Here is a 17,100-nt window from a genome sequence, read left to right as displayed (position 1 = left end):
AGCCTGAAGATAGTCTGTGGCTGTGTGCCCAGACGGAGTCAGCAAGGTCAGCAGACGGCGGTGAAGGTCTGCAGTGGGACTGTCTGGAGGTTGCTGGAAGGACCACGGAGGCTGTGTGCCCGGGGGTCTGGAGCAGTATACAAAGGGCAGTCAGCACCAGGGCAGGGGCATTTCGGATCCCGGCAAGGCTTGGAGTCGCCGTAAATTGCCAAATCCGTTAGTGAAGGGGACGTCTGTCTCCCAACAAGCAAGTCCTGATTGACGGCAAAGGTCCAACCACAATGGGGAAACACCGCCACCGCCAAGGCACCAGTTTCCCAGGGCCGGCGCCTGCGGGCAATAGAGGAGCTCCTCCGGTCCAGATTGTAGCCGGGGAGCGGGTAACCGGTGGGGATCCATCGCTACTAAACAGACATTTCAAAGGTGCAGGGAAGAGACCGTCACCGCTAACTGCAGGGAACCGCAGCACCGTGAACCGTCCGAGGGACCCGTCCAACCAGCCGTTTGTTTACCGAGAACTGTGTCGTGTTTACTGGCTGAGTGAGTACCACAGTGCCGCAAGGCACAGCGCTGCCCCCGCGTCCCTGCGCCCCTGCACCTCACTGGGCCCCGGGATCACCAACCCCTACCCACGGAGGGACAACACAACAACTGGCTGCTCCGCCTCACCATCCCCGGGATCCCCATATAGAGCAGCGGTGGTGTACACTCAATCACCACAACCGTGGGTGGCGTCACGGACAATAGACTTTATTTCCCCAAAACACCAACCCCTTTTCACTCACGGGTGAGGAGTGCCGCTCGAGAATCCCCGGGATCCGGCCTACAGCTCGAGCCACAACTGAGCAGCGACCGCCGGACCCGAGCAGAAGGGGGTGAGCGTAGTGTGCTGACACCCTCCTCCCCGCCCGCGACAACTTGGCGTCACGAACAGGATCCTACCGCTCTGCCGTTGGGTAGAGGTGCGCCTTGTGACCGCCGGAGGTATCCGGCTGAAAATTTCCAGAAGTCGCCATCTTTGGCGCGAAAAGTTCCCGCTCGAGCGTCTTCTCGAGCAGCAGAGGCGCGAAGGCCAGAACTCCGCCCCGAGAGGGGAGTGGCCGGAAAGAAGCTAAGGGGGATGGAAGCAAGATGTCTGCGCCCGACGGAGCCGCTGGAGGAGCGGCGGTCGCAGCCGCAGTGGCACCCGCGGATGGGAATGGGCCTGCCCAGGTCCCGGCCGCAGTGGCGGGCGGTGCCGCGGTCCCCGCGCTCGCTCAGGTCATGCCGTTCTCCTTGCCCTATGCGCCCGGAGCTGCCTGGTTGCCGCAGTATGACGGGAAACCAGATGCCTTACAGGCCTTCCGGAAGAAGCTTGGCCCGTTGCTGGAGCTGTACCCCCTGACCGATAAGCAACGTGCAGCGATAGTGCTGGGCCAGCTAACCGGTGCGGCGGAGCAGGAGGCGGAGACCTGGGCCGAGGGGGACCGGCTCTCTGTAGCCACCATCTTTGAGAAGCTACAGACTGCCTTTGAGACCCGGACTGAAGCTGAGCTGAGGATGCAGTTCTACCAGTGCCGACAACGGACTACCGATAGCATTCGAGACTATGCTTTACGGTTGCAAACCGCCCTCCGCATGCTAAAGCGAGTGAATCCTATTAATGAGGCGGATAGCAACAAGATGTTAACAGAGCAATTTGCGCAGGGGATGAGGTCCCCTGAGGATCGTAAACAACTCCGGCTGTGGGCCCTGGAACACCCTGATGTGGACTTTGCCGTGTTAAAGGAGCGGGCCATTAAAGCACTACAGCCCCCGGCCTCCGAAGCCCTGGAGCCAGCCCCGTGGCCCATCGAGACGGCTCCTGTGGTGGTGGCCCCTGCGCTACCAACCTCTTCCACATCCACCGCCCCAAGCAGCACTATGGAGGAGCTGGCAGCCCAGGTCCATCGCATGGACAGAGACCTCGCCAAGATCCTTGCCGCACTGCAACCGTTGACCAAATCTCAGCCTTCAGCAATGATACAGCTTGCTGACAGCCCTGAAGATGTCTCCTGGATGCAGCGGAGAAGTGCTAACCAACCGCGGAGCAGGCCTCCAACCTGCTACAAGTGCCGTAAGCCTGGGCATTACTTTCGAGAGTGCCCGTTAAACGAGCAACCCCTGGGGCCCCGGGCCAATCCTCAGGAGTAGAACCTCGTGGCCCCTCGGACTGGCGGGATCGGTATATCGGGGCTCGACCCATCATTCCCGTGGTTGTGGACGGCATACCGGTGATGGCTCTCTTGGACACTGGATCCCAGGTAACCACCATACCATATACATTGTACCAGCGGTATTGAGGGACGGACGAGCTGGCACCCCCAGATACTAGTATAACGCTGATTGCTGCCAATGGACTCCCACTGACTCAAGTGGGGTATAAACAGGTGGCCATGACAGTGGGGCAAGCTGAACTGCAACACCAGGGTATGATTGTGATCATGAATGAGCCCAGTGATCATAACCCGAAGATAGTGCTAGGAACCAATGTGATGGAGCACTGTATGGGTGATGTGTTGGCCCTACTGCAGCAGCTGGCCGCCACGGCGGCGGGGAGCCGACAGAGAGCTGTGCAGCGTGAGATCCGAGCCTTGATGTACCGCCAGCATGTAAATTCAACAGGAGGAGAGATTGGTGGAGTGGGAGTGATGGATGTGGCTCCGTTGCTTGTGCCCCCTAGAAGTGAGATGATGATTTGGTGTAGGGCAGCAGTAGGGCCTCAGGGGCGTGACTACCCTGCCATGATGGAGCCCATGCCCTCCGAGCACTGGCCCACCGTAGTGGCCGCCCGAGGGGTGGTAGACGTGAAGAAGGGGAGGGTGCCCGTGAGAGTGCTGAATTGTGGGGAGGAAGAAGTCAGGCTTCCCCGGTATGCTACCATTGCCAAACTACTCACCCTAGACCCCCACACCATCCACGGAACCAGTCCCTCGGTCTCCCCACCTACTACCGGCACTTCCCCGCCGCAGGGGGAGGTAAAAGAGTGGCCCCAACAGCTACATGTGGGCACTGATGACACCCCTACACATCACAAAGCGGGGGTATACAGGGTGGTGCAGGAGTATGAACAGCTTTTCAGTAAACACCCACTAGACTTTGGGCAGATCAAAGGGGTCCAACATCACATCCCCACTGGTGAACACCCCCCTATCAAAGAGAGGTATAGGCCTATTCCCCCAGCACATTACCAGTGTGCCAAAGATATGTTGCGGAATATAAATGAGGCAGGGGTTATTCGGGACAGCTGTAGTCCCTGGGCCGCTCCGTTGGTACTGGTCAAGAAGAAGGATGGTACCATGCGGATGTGTGTGGACTACCGGAAGATTAATCAGATAACCCATAAAGATGCCTACCCGCTACCCCGTATTGAAGAATCGTTGGCCGCACTGCGAACTGCAAACTACTTCTCCACCCTCGACCTCACCAGTGGATACTGGCAAGTAGCCGTGGCCCCGGAAGACCGGGAGAAAACCGCCTTCACCACCCCGATGGGACTCTGCGAATTTAATAGTATGCCGTTTGGGCTGTGCAATGCCCCAGGAACCTTCCAACGGCTGATGGAGTGCTGTCTTGGACACCTAAACTTCGAAACCGTCCTGTTGTACTTGGACGATGTGATTGTTTACTCCCAGACGTATGAAGCCCATCTGGAGCACCTGGCCGAGGTGTTCGCGTCCCTTGCCAAATACGGGATGAAGTTAAAGCCCTCTAAGTGCCACCTGCTGAAACCCAGAGTACAGTACCTGGGGCATGTAGTGAGTGCAGAAGGTGTTGCCCCCGACCCTGAGAAGATCACTGCCATACAGGACTGGCCAAGGCCAACCACCGTAAGGGAAGTCAGGCAGTTTCTGGGTCTGGTGGGGTACTACCGGCGCTTCATCAAGGGATACACGAAGATGGCTGCCCCCATGCAAGACCTCCTCGTGGGACAGACCAAGGGTGGTAGACCTATCGGAGCCCCACTGGTATGGGAGAACGGGCATGAGGAATCCTTCCGTCAGCTGAAGGCGGCCTTGACCGGAGAAGAGGTCCTGGCGTACCCGGACTATGGCTGCCCATTCATCCTCTACACAGATGCCAGCAATGTGGGTCTGGGGGCAGTCCTGTCCCAGGTCCAGGAAGGAAAGGAGAAGGTGATTGCCTATGCTAGTCGAAAACTCCGGCCGACCGAAAGGAACCCTGAAAACTACAGCTCTTTCAACCTCGAGCTCCTGGCACTGGTGTGGGCTATCACCGAGCGGTTCCGCCACTACCTAGCCGCTGCAAAGTTCACCGCTTTCACGGATAACAATCCGTTGACTCACCTGGACACGGCCAAGCTGGGTGCGTTAGAACAGCGGTGTGTAGCCAGACTAGCCAACTACGACTTCACCATCAAATATAGAGCCGGTCGTGTCAACATTAATGCTGATGCCCTGTCTCGAATGCCCCACCTGTCAGAAAGTGGATGCGAGGATGATGACCTCAAGGAGATCGAGTTGCCTGCATTCCACCGGCCATCAGTTGAGAAGGTCCATGTCCATCAACAACGGGTGAACCTGGATCCGCTGCCCAGTCAGAAGTGGCAGGAAGCTCAAAATCAGGCGCCTGCTGTCCGCCTAGTCAAGACCCTGGTGGAGCAAGGCGCTGCTGGGATGGACCCTGCCGCCCCAGCGGAAGCCCATTGCTTGTGGAAGGAACGGACCCGGTTGTACCTACATCAGGGGCGGCTGTACCGGGAGCTGATCAACCCGAAGACCCATGAGAAGATCCGCCAGTTGGTTATTCCCCAAGCTGATGTACCCACCGTTCTGCAGGCGTATCATGATGGTGCCGGTCACTTCGGATGGAAGAAGCTGGAGATGCTGTTGAGAGAGCGGTTCTATTGGAGTGGGATGCGGGAATCGGTGGAGGCCTGGTGTCGGGAGTGCGGTCCTTGCACATTGAGGAGGAAGGATGAAGCCAGCCAGAAGGCTCCCCTTCGCCCCATCGTTACACACCAACCGCTGGAGCTGGTCGCCTTGGACCATGTAAAGCTCACCCCCAGCCGAAGTGGGTACACCTACGCTCTGACCATTGTCGATCATTACTCCCGGTTCATGGTGGTTGTCCCGGTCAAGGACTTAACCGGCCGTACCGCCGCAAGAGCGTTCCAGGCTTACTTCTGTCGGCCCCATGGATACCCTGAGAAGGTGCTCACCGACCAAGGTCCAGCCTTTGAGGCGGAGGTATTCCATGAGTTCTGTCAGCTGTATGGTTGCAAGAAGATCCGGACCACACCTTACCATGCCCAAACCAACGGTATGTGTGAGAAGATGAACCATCTGGTCCTTGGTCTCCTCAAGACGTTGCCATTAGAGGAGCGGAATCTGTGGCCGGAGAAGCTGCCTGACTTGGTCGATATGTACAATAACATCCCGTCCAGCTCAACGAAGTGCACCCCAGCGTATCTGATGAGGGCTCGGCCTGGCCGGCTGCCAGTGGACCTGGAGATGGGGCTGGAAGCCCCAGAGACGCTCCCCGCAACGGCTGAATGGGACGCCCGGCGGAGGGTGCAGTACCGACAGATTCAGGAGTATGTGGAGAAGAACCTGGGTCGGAGTCGAGAACAGCAGGAGCGGCACTTCAATCAGAAAGCGGCTGCCGGTCCTTTCCAGCCTGGAGATGTGGTGTTGAAGCGGAAGAGAAAAACCCATAAGCTGGATGATCAATGGGAACAAACCCCATACGTCATCCAACCCACAGGATGGGAAGATGGAAAGGCTTACCAGATCAGTCGTGACCAAGGAGGCACCTTGGCCACGGTTTCCCGGGACCATTTGAAAAGGTGCCCACCAGCATTGAGGACAATGGTTGAAGCACCAGTCCCTCCCCCAGTGGAGAAGGCAGAAGAGGTGATCCACACTGTGATGGGTGACTTACCAGCAAACTGGCTTACGCAGAACGGCGCGGTGATTCTTCCAGTGATACTGTTCCCACAACCTGTGGATGAAGAAGTGGTGGAAGCGGTCAACCGTGAGCCAGAACCAGTGCCAGTGCCCAGGGATGAACCTATGCCCAGCTCCCCTATGCCTCCGCCTGCCCCACACGATAGCCGGGAGGAGGAACCAATTGTTCCCTCTGCCCCATTGCTTAGCCCCACTGACACCGGACCCCGGAGGTCCACCCGTTCCAACCTAGGTAGACCCCCACTTAGGTACAGGGAGACCGTCCTTTAGAGAGGGGATCAGTAAGGCAGTTATGAGAGTTGTCTTGTTTAAAAGTTTGAAAAATGATGAAAAATGATGATACCGTGAAAGTCACCAGATTATCTTTGTGATTTGCAACCGGCCGGAGCCGGCACCGTTGTCCCCGTGGGGACCGTTTAAAAAGTTTTTGCATGGGAACTACCATGGACAAGCCCGTGAACTTGCAGGGCAACCACAAACGTTAAGTGGCTTGTAAATATGTTGTTTGCCGTTACCGTTTCCGCAATGCCGCCTCCGGAGAGGCAGGTTGGAGGGAGGGCCCTCAGCGGAGCAGGCTGGGGCTCAGCCACCAAAGGAACCAGTGGCTACCCTCTGGAGGGGAAGGACAGATCCCGCTCGGGTACCGTGTGCTGGACTGTGGGTCAAGGGGTGCTGCCTGGGTTTTAGGGGCAGCATCAGGGCCAGGTTGCTTGGGTGGGAGAGAGCGGAAACCGTAACCGTAAACCGTTTGCAACGTTAAAGAAATGTGCCTCCCGTTTTGGGAAGAGTTATTATTAAAAATGTGGGGACCACGGGGGAACACTATTCTCCTTAAGGAGACTTTGCAAGCCAGTCTGGCTGCCAGGTAAGGGGACTTATAGCTGCAATGCCCCTCTGGGAAATATTCAAATTGTCTCTCCAGTAAAGGAGACAAACTCTAGCACAGCGCCACCTATTGGAAGTAGCGATCCTAAAAGTCACAAGTGGATTTTCAACAATCCATTGCAATATGACTCAGGATATATAAGCCAGATCAGAATCCCAATTTGCAGACACGGTGTTTCGGGGTGCTTGCCCCTCGTCAGTGCAAAGTATGGGGGTGTCTGATCTGGCTCATGAGAAAGCTATGTGGGGACCACGGGGGAACACTATTCTCCTTAAGGAGACTTTGCAAGCCAGTCTGGCTGCCAGGTAAGGGGACTTATAGCTGCAATGCAATAGGTGGCTTGGGATTCTGATCTGGCTTATATATCCTGAGTCATATTGCAATGGATTGTTGAAAATCCACTTGTGACTTTTAGGATCGCTACTTCCAATAGGTGGCGCTGTGCTAGAGTTTGTCTCCTTTACTGGAGAGACAATTTGAATATTAAAAATGTAAATGTTTTACCGTTTACCATGTTATACCCTTTTATGCTTACAGAAAACAAAAAGGAAAATAAAACCGGTGCTGGACGGGCAGCCCGAGGACGGTCTGCGTTTTGCTAAGGGGGAATGTGATGCCCTGGGCAAGCCAGGGGTCACAGGTCATAACACCACACGCACCCCACATTCCCTGCAGGTACACCAGCTAACCTACAAATCCTTGTTGCCTTCCTCCAGGGGCTGGTGTTCACACCAGGGGGTGGAGCCAGGCGGTTGGTGTCCGCCCACCAAGGAGTACACAGCTCTGGAGGCAGGAAGAACCAGGCAGTTTAGCCCAGGCAGGGCTCGAGTGAAGATTAGCTCAGGGGGAGCTTGAGTGAGGAGTAGGAGGTGAACAGAGTGTAGCTCAGGAGGGAGCTAGAGTGAAGTGAAACAACAGTAAAAGTGACAGAAAGCCTGAAGATAGTCTGTGGCTGTGTGCCCAGACGGAGTCAGCAAGGTCAGCAGACGGCGGTGAAGGTCTGCAGTGGGACTGTCTGGAGGTTGCTGGAAGGACCACGGAGGCTGTGTGCCCGGGGGTCTGGAGCAGTATACAAAGGGCAGTCAGCACCAGGGCAGGGGCATTTCGGATCCCGGCAAGGCTTGGAGTCGCCGTAAATTGCCAAATCCGTTAGTGAAGGGGACGTCTGTCTCCCAACAAGCAAGTCCTGATTGACGGCAAAGGTCCAACCACAACGGGGAAACACCGCCACCACCAAGGCACCAGTTTCCCAGGGCCGGCGCCTGCGGGCAAGAGAGGAGCTCCTCCGGTCCAGATTGTAGCCGGGGAGCGGGTAACCGGTGGGGATCCATCGCTACCAAACAGACATTTCAAAGGTGCAGGGAAGAGACCGTCACCGCTAACTGCAGGGAACCGCAGCACCGTGAACCGTCCGAAGGACCCGTCCAACCAGCCGTTTGTTTACCGAGAACTGTGTCGTGTTTACTGGCTGAGTGAGTACCACAGTGCCGCAAGGCACAGCGCTGCCCCCGCGTCCCTGCGCCCCTGCACCTCACTGGGCCCCGGGATCACCAACCCCTACCCACGGAGGGACAACACAACAACTGGCTTCTCCGCCTCACCATCCCCGGGATCCCCATATAGAGCAGCGGTGGTGTACACTCAATCACCACAACCGTGGCTGGCGTCACGGACAATAGACTTTATTTCCCCAAAACACCAACCCCTTTTCACTCACGGGCGAGGAGTGCCGCTCGAGAACCCCCGGGATCCAGCCTACAGCTCGAGCCACCACTGAGCAGCGACCGCCGGACCCGAGCAGAAGGGGGTGAGCGTAGTGTGCTGACACCCTCCTCCCCGCCCGCGACACCTCCATCCCCCCACCAGATCTATATGCCTCCAGCCCCCCCACCGGATCTGTATTCCCCCAGCCCCCCCACCAAATCTGTATGCCCCCATCCCCCCACCAGATATATATGCCCCTAGCCCTCCCACCAGTACTGTATGCCTCCAGCTCCCTAAGGAGTGTATGCTTCCAGCCCCCCACCAGATCTGTATGCCCCAGCCCCCCCACCAGATCTGTATGCCCCAAGCTCCCCCCACCAGATCTGTATGCCCCAGCTCCTCCCACCAGATCTGTATGCCGCCAGCCCCCCCACCAGATTTGTATGCCTCCATCCCCCCCACCAGATCTATATGCCTCCAGCCCCCCTACCAGATCTGTATGCCCCCAGCCTCCCTACCAGATCTATATGCCTCCAGCCCCCCCACCGGATCTGTATTCCCCTAGCCCCCCCACCAGATCTGTATGCCCCCATCCCCCCACCAGATATATATGCCCCTAGCCCTCCCACCAGTACTGTATGCCTCCAGCTCCCTAAGGAGTGTATGCTTCCAGCCCCCCACCAGATCTGTATGCCTCCAGCCCCCTACCAGATCTGTATGCCCCCAACCCCCCACCAGATCTGTATGCCGCCATCCCCCCCAACCAGATCTGTATGCCTCCAGCCCCCCCACCAGATCTGTATGCCTCCAGCCCCCCCCACCAGATCTGTATGCCTCCAGCCCCCCCACCAGATCTGTATGCCTCCAGCCCCCCCCACCAGATCTGTATGCCTCCAGCCCCACCAGATCTGTATGCCCCTAGCCCCCCCATCAGATCTGTATGTGTCGCGGGCGGGGAGGGCGCTGCGCTCACCCACTGCTCGGGTCCGGCGCTGCTGCTTCTGGCTTGCTGCTCGGTGGCTCGAGTGGTGGACCGGATCCCGGGGACTCGAGCGGCGCTCCTCACCCGTGAGTGAAAGGGGTGGTCTGGTTTGGGGATATTGTCCGTGATGCCACCAACGGTTGTGGTGAGGTTGTGACACCACCGCTGATCTGGACGGGGATCCCGGGAGCGATGATAGGGAGCAGCTCGGATGTTGCTTTTCCCCTCCGTGGGTAGGGGGGTTGGTTGTCCCGGGGTACAGTGAGGGTAGGGATGGCAGGCAGGTTACAGGGCCTGGCGAGGTGCAGGGTTGCGGGGGCAGCGCGGTGCCGCACGGCACAGTGGTACTCACTCAGCCAATGATGAATGCAAAGTCTCCGGTAAAACAAACGGCTGGATGGACGGGTCCCACAGACGGCTGCGGTGTTTTTCTCCCAGTAGGTTGGTGGTGACTGCCTTTCCCTGCACCTGTGTTGTGTTCTCGGTTCTGGTGGCTTCCCACCGGTAACCCGCTCCCCAGCTTAGATGGATGCTGAGGGAGCCCCTTTTGCCCGCAGGCTCTGGCCCTGGGAACTGTAGCCTTGGCGGTGACTGTGTTTCCTTCACGGTTTGAGCTGTTGCCTTCAATCGGGTCTTGACTGCTGGGAAACCCCGGAGGTTCCCTTCGCTAACGGATTTGACCGGTTTAACGGCGACTCCAAGCCTGGTCGGGGTCCGTAGACCCTGCCGAATGGTGCTGGCTTCTCTTCGCTTCCCGATCCGGTACCGGCGGGCCACCGCCCGTCCCAGGCCCTTACGGTTCACGTCAATCTGCCTCGCCTGCAGACGGTCACCACCGTCTGCCAACCTTGCTGTAGGTGCCCGGGCCTCGCACCCGGACACGGTCAGTCTGCTCCTTTGCCACTTCACTCTTTCCACTCGAAACTACACTCTTCACTCCACTTTCCACTGAACTAACTTCCTTTTCCTGCCTCCAGGACTGTGAACTCCTCGGCAGGTGGGGCCAACCACCTGGCTCCACCCCCTGGTGTGGACATCAGCCCCTGGAGGGAGGCAACAAGGATTTTTGTTTGACTTCGGTGTGCCTAGCCAGGGTGTGGGGTGTGTTGTTGCAGTACCTGTGACGTCCTGGCTTGTCCAGGGCGCCACATTCCCCCTTAGTAAAATGCAGACCGTCCGCGGGCTGCCCATCCATCACCGGTTTTATTTTTGCTTTTAACTGCAAAAGATAAAACGGTAAAAACATGTAAGACATCAAAGCATAAGCATTTTTCAATCTTCCCACAACATTCTTAAACGTTACCAAACATTTTTAATAAACAGTACGGCTTCCGCTCTCCCCCCGCCCAAACAACCTGGCCCTGATGCTGCCCCTAAGAAGTGGGCAGCACCTCTTGACCCCAGTCCAGAACCAAGCTGCCCGAGCGCTTACGGTCCCTTTCAGCGGACCCGCGTCCATGGGGAACCCCTGAACCCCCGGAGGATCGCCACCGGTTACGGTAGTGGTGGGCCTGGGCCATCCGTTTCCTCCAGGCCCATCCTCCCAAATCAGCCTCTCAGGAGGCGGTCATGTGATTCCCTGGGCAAGCCAGGGGTCACAGGTCATCACACCATCACACCCTACACCCCAGTTAGGAACATCTAAGCTAACCCAAAATTCCTTGTTGCCTTCCTCCAGGAGCTGGTGTTCACACCAGGGGGTGGGCCAGGCGGTTGCCTCCGCCCACCGAGGAGTTCACAGCTCTGGAGGCGGAAAAACCAGGCAGATAGAGTTTGAAGAAAGTTGAAGTCTAGCTGAGGGCTAGAGTAGAGATCAGTTTAGGAGGTGAAGGAGTAAATAGTAAAGTGAAAGGAAGCGAAGTGAAGTGGTAAAGGAGGAAAGTAGGAGTAGTGACAGTTTGTAAAGCCTGAAGTTGGTCCGGGTGTGTGCCCCGGACAGTGACAGCAAGGTCAGCAGACGACGGTGATAGTCTGCAGGGGGACTGCTCGGAGGTTGCTGGAAGGACCGCGGACGGGTGGTGACCCGGCGGTCTGGAGCAGTATACGAAGAACAGTCAGCACCAGGGCAGGGGCCTTTCGGATCCCGGCAAGGCTAGGAGTCGCCATAATTTGCCAAATACGTCAGTGAAGGGGACGACTGTCTCCCAACAACCAAGTCCCGATTGAAGGCAACAGTCCAACCGTAACGGAGAGACACCGCCACCTCCAGGGCACCAGTTTCTCAGGGCCAGCGCCTGCGGGCAAAGTAGGGCTCCTCCGGCCCATATCCAAGCCGGGGAGCGGGTTACCGGTGGGAACCCATCGCAACCATCATCATCTTAGGTGCAGGACAAAGGGACCGTCACCGTCAACTACTGGGGAAAAGCAAGTGCAGCCGTCCGTGGGAACCGTCTTTCCAGCCGTGTGTTTTACCGAGAACTGTGTCATCGTCTCAGGCTGAGTGAGTACCACAGTGCCGCAAGGCACAGCGCTGCCCCCGCGTCCCTGCGCCCACCAAGCCCTGCATCACCCACCTCATCACTGGGCCCCGGAACAACCAACCCCCCTACCCACGGAGGGGAGGACAAACATCTTGCTGCTCCATACCATCACTCCCGGGATCCCCATACAGAGCAGCGGTGGTGTCAATAAATCACCACAACCGTGGGTGGCGTCACGGACAATAAACTATATCCCAAAACCCAAACCCCCCTTTCACTCACGGGCGAGGAGCGCCGCTAGAGTCCCCGGGATCCGGCCCATCGCTCGAGCCACCGAGCAGCAGCAGGCCGCGGCAGCCGCGGCAGCCGGACCCGAGCAGTGGAAGAGCGTGGCGTCCCCTCCTCCGCCCGCGACAGTCACGGTATCAAGCAACAATTTTTATTTACATCCCACTAGTTTGTGGTTGCCCTGCCAGTTCTCGGGCTTGTCCGTAAGTGGTCCCTTACGCAAGGTTGCAGGAGGTCCCTACGGGGACCATTTGCCTACAACGGCCGGTTTAATCAAAGTTCCAATCAGGTGACATCTTCTGTTGATTTACTTATCATTCAAAACTTTTACTCTATATGCTCAACACACAAAGCCCCCTTTAAAGAGTAATTTCCCTGTACCTAAGTGGGGGTCTACCTAGGTTGGGACGGGTGGACCTTCGGGGCCCAGTGTCAGTGGCAGGCAGTGGGACAGGGGGAACAACTAGTTCCTCCTCCCTGCTATCGTGTGGGGCAGGCGGAGGCGTAGGGGAGCTGGGTACAGGTGCATCCCTGGGCACTGGCTCATTGTCAATCATTTCCATCACTTCCTCATCCACGGGTTGTGGGAGCAGTATCACTGGAAGAATCACCGCGCCGTTCTGCGTAGGCCAGTCTGCCGGGAAATCACCCATCATGGTATGGATTACCTCTTTTTCTTTCCCCGCCGGTCTGGAAACTGGAGCTTCAGCCGCTACCCTCAATGCTGGTGGGCACCTCTTTAGATGGTCCCGAGAAACCGTGGCCAGAGTCCCCCCTTGGTCATGGCTGATCTGGTAGGCCTTCCCATTCTCCCATCCCGTGGGCTGTACCACGTATGGGGTTTTTTCCCGTTGATCATCCAGCTTGTGGGTCCTTCTTTTACACTTCAGCACTACATCTGTGACGCCCTGGGCAAGCCAGGGGTCACAGGTCATTGCACCTACACACCCTACACCCCGGTTAGGAACACCAAAGCTAACCCAAAATCCTTGTTGCCTTCCTCCAGAGGCTGATGTTCACACCAGGGGGTGGGCCAGGCGGTTGGCTCCGCCCACCGAGGAGTTCATAGCTCTGGAGGCGGGAAAACCCAGCAGTTCAGCTTAGGAGGTGAAAGTGAAAGGAAGTGAAGTGGAAGTGGTAAAGGAGGAGTAGGAGAAGTGGAAGAAAGGTGAAAGGTGACAGAAAGAAAGCCTGAAGAGAGAGTCCAGCTGTGTGCAGGACAGGGTCAGCAAGGTCAGCAACGGCGGTGACTGTCTGGAGGGGGACCGTTTGGAAGTTCCTGGAAGGACCGCGGACGGGTAGTGGCCCGGCGGTCTGGAGCAGTGTACCAAAGGACAGTCAGCACCAGGGCAGGGGCCTCTCGGACCCCGGCAAGGCTAGGAGTCGCCATAATTTGCCAAATCCGTCAGTGAAGGGGACGCAGATCCCCCAACAACCAAGTCCCGATTGAAGGCAACAGCCCAACCATTACAGTAGAAACACCGCCACCGCCAGGGCACCAGTTTCTCAGGGCCAGCGCCTGCGGGCACAGAGTAGAGATCCTCCGGTCCAGCTTGAAGCCGGGGAGCGGGTTACCGGTGGGAACCCATCGCTACCAACACAGAAACAAAGGTGCAGGGAAAAGGGACATCACCGTCACCTACTGGGAGAGCAAGTGCAGCCGTCCGTGGGAACCGTCTTTCCAGCCGTGTGGTTTACCGTAAGACTGTGTCAACGTCTCAGGCTGAGTGAGTACCACAGTGCCGCAAGGCACAGTGCTGCCCCCACGTCCCTGCGCCCACCAGGCACTGCATCTCCCACCTCATCACCGGGTCCCGGGATCACCAACCCCTACCCACGGAGGGGCAACACAACAACTAGCTGCTCCCCCACCATCACTCCCGGGATCCCCACACCGAGCAGCGGTGGTGAAATCACCACAACCGTGGGTGGCGTCACGGACAATAAACAATCCCCACACCCAACAACCCCCTTTCACTCACGGGCGAGGAGCGCCGCTCGAGAACCCCCGGGATCTGGCCCACCGCTCGAGCCACCACTGAGCAGCAGCCGCCGGACCCGAGCAGAAGGGGTGAGCGTAGTGTGCTGACACCCTCCTTCCCGCCCGCGACAACTTGGCGTCACGAACAGGATCCTACCGCTCTGCCGTTTGGTAGAGGTGCGCCTTGTTACCGCCGGAGATATCCGGCTGAAAAATTTCAGAAGCCGCCATCTTTGGCGCGAAAAGTTCCCGCCCGAGCGTCTTCTCGAGTGGCAGAGGCGCGAAGGCCAAAACCCCGCCCTGAGAGAGGAGGGGCCGAAAAGAGCTAAGGGGGACGCGATGGCGGCTGGCTGCATGTAACAGCAGCTATAAAAGCAGGGACGCCAGGACTCTGCAGACATATTGTTCCTGGAAGAAGTCACCATGTGGATGCCGTCCCGCGACACCGTAGCCCCCGCGCCTGGAACCGCGGTGTGGGTGGAGATCCGGACCGCGCAGCTCTACCAACGGCTGCAGGTGAAGATGCAGCTCCTGATGGAGGAGTGGGAGGCCGACATGGCGGACGTTATAGCCACCGTGCGGAGACGTGAGGAGGAAGCGGAGAAAGGGAGGGTGAGTGACCCACGCCCCTATGTCCCCGAGGGACCGGTCGCTGCGGCTGAGGGACCCGGTCCAAGCCCTCTCCCCCCGCTGCCTCCCTCGCCACCCGTCCCGGAGGCCGTGATCCCGCCATTAGGCCTGCTACCACCGCAACCGGTAGCAACACCCAGCGTCCCCGCCCAGGCGGGCCAACCTGTAGCCGGAGCCCGTAGTAAACCGGAGGTGTTGCCGTGGAAGATTCCGAAGGTTGAACCGGAGGCATCCCCTGAAAAGTCCCCCGAGCCGGAGCCAATGACCCGCTCCGAGCCGAAGGCCCAGCAGCGGAAAGCCCCTATGCCCATCCCCCACACTTCGGCTGAGGTAGCGCCGGATTGTTGCTGCAAGGCAGCGCCCAAGGCCAAGACACCGCGGGACACGCCGCCCAGATTCCTGACAGTGGGCAACGTCCAGAATGTCCCGCGGGGCCCGACCCGTGCGCCGGAGCTCGCAGCAGCGCCGTATTGGGATAGGGAGCCGGTACCGTTGGGCCTGGAGATCGCTGAAAGGGAACGGAAGAAGGCTGAGCTAGTGGCCAGAGCGATAAGGGAGAAGGAGAATCTCCGCCAGGCCACGTTCCGTGTCCGGGGCCCGTTGTACGAGGGGCAGGTGAGGCGGTTTGATGTCCACCGAGGCTATGGGTTTATTTATGAACCGGGCCTGGAGGCCGAAGTGTTTATAGCCCGGCGGGATGTGAATGCCCACCTGCCTGAAGAGCATCCCGGCCGTAACCTGATGCCGGGCGACATCGTGCAATACACCCGGCACTATGGGGAGCGGGGGTGGTTCGCGCTGGACGCTAAGTTAAGGGGCAGCCAAGAGTCCCGAGTGAGCGCCGCGCCCCCTCCCTTGGAAGGAGCACCAGAGCCTGAAAGGCCGGAGTAAGGGCAGCGGATGCCCGCTGCAGCAGCCCCCGTTGGGGCCACTAAAGAGTTGTTTTTGTGTTGAAAGTTTGAAAAAGAATGATAAGAAAAATGATTGCCGTGTACTTCACCTGATTGTCATAAAGTGATTTGCAACTGGCCGGAGCCGGCACCGTTGTCCCCGTGGGGACCGTTTAAAAGTTGTTTTGCATGGGAACTATCCATGGACAAGCCCGTGAACTTGCAGGGCAACCACAAACGTTAAGTGGCTTGTAAATAAGTTGTTTGCCGTTACCGTTTTCCGCAATGCCGCCTCCGGAGAGGCAGGTTGGAGGGAGGGCCCGCAGCAGAGCCGGCTGGGGCCCAGCCACCAAAGGAACCGGTGGCTACCCTCTGGAGGGGAAGGACAGATCCCGCTCGGGTACCGTGTGCTGGACTGTGGGTCAAGGGGTGCTGCCTGGGTTTTAGGGGCAGCATCAGGGCCAGGTTGCTTGGGTGGGAGAGAGCGGAAACCGTAACCGTAAACCGTTTGAAACGTTAAAGTAATGTGCCTCCCGATATGGGAAGAGTTATTAAAAATGTATATATGTTACCGTTTACAATGTTATACCTTTTATGCACTTGCAGAAAAATAAAACCGGTGTTGGACGGGCAGCCCGCGGACGGTCTGCATTTTGCTAAGGGGGAATGTGACGCCCTGGGCAAGCCAGGGGTCACAGGTCATTGCACCCACACACCCTACACCCCGGTTAGGAACACCAAAGCTAACCCAAAATCCTTGTTGCCTTCCTCCAGAGGCTGATGTTCACACCAGGGGGTGGGCCAGGCGGTTGGCTCCGCCCACCGAGGATTTCATAGCTCTGGAGGCGGGAGAACCCAGCAGTTCAGCTTAGGAGGTGAAAGTGAAAGGAAGTGAAGTGGAAGTGGTAAAGGAGGAGTAGGAGAAGTGGAAGAAAGGTGAAAGGTGACAGAAAGAAAGCCTGGAGAGTCCAGCTGTGTGCAGGACAGGGTCAGCAATGTCAGCAACGGCGGTGACTGTCTGGAGGGGGACCGTTTGGAAGTTCCTGGAAGGACCGCGGACGGGTAGTGGCCCGGCGGTCTGGAGCAGTGTACCAAAGGACAGTCAGCACCAGGGCAGGGGCCTCTCGGACCCCGGCAAGGCTAGGAGTCACCATAATTTGCCAAATCGGTCAGTGAAGGGGACGCAGATCCCCCAACAACCAAGTCCCGATTGAAGGCAACAGCCCAACCATTACAGTAGAAACACCGCCACCGCCAGGGCACCAGTTTCTCAGGGCCAGCGCCTGCGGGCACAGAGTAGAGCTCCTCCGGTCCAGCTTGAAGCCGGGGAGCGGGTTACCGGTGGGAACCCATCGCTACCAACACAGAAAC

Source organism: Anomaloglossus baeobatrachus, chromosome 4 (assembly GCF_048569485.1).
Source record: "Anomaloglossus baeobatrachus isolate aAnoBae1 chromosome 4, aAnoBae1.hap1, whole genome shotgun sequence".
In the NCBI taxonomy this organism is placed as follows: Eukaryota; Metazoa; Chordata; class Amphibia; order Anura; family Aromobatidae; genus Anomaloglossus; species Anomaloglossus baeobatrachus.
Note: the sequence above shows the minus strand (reverse complement) of the source record.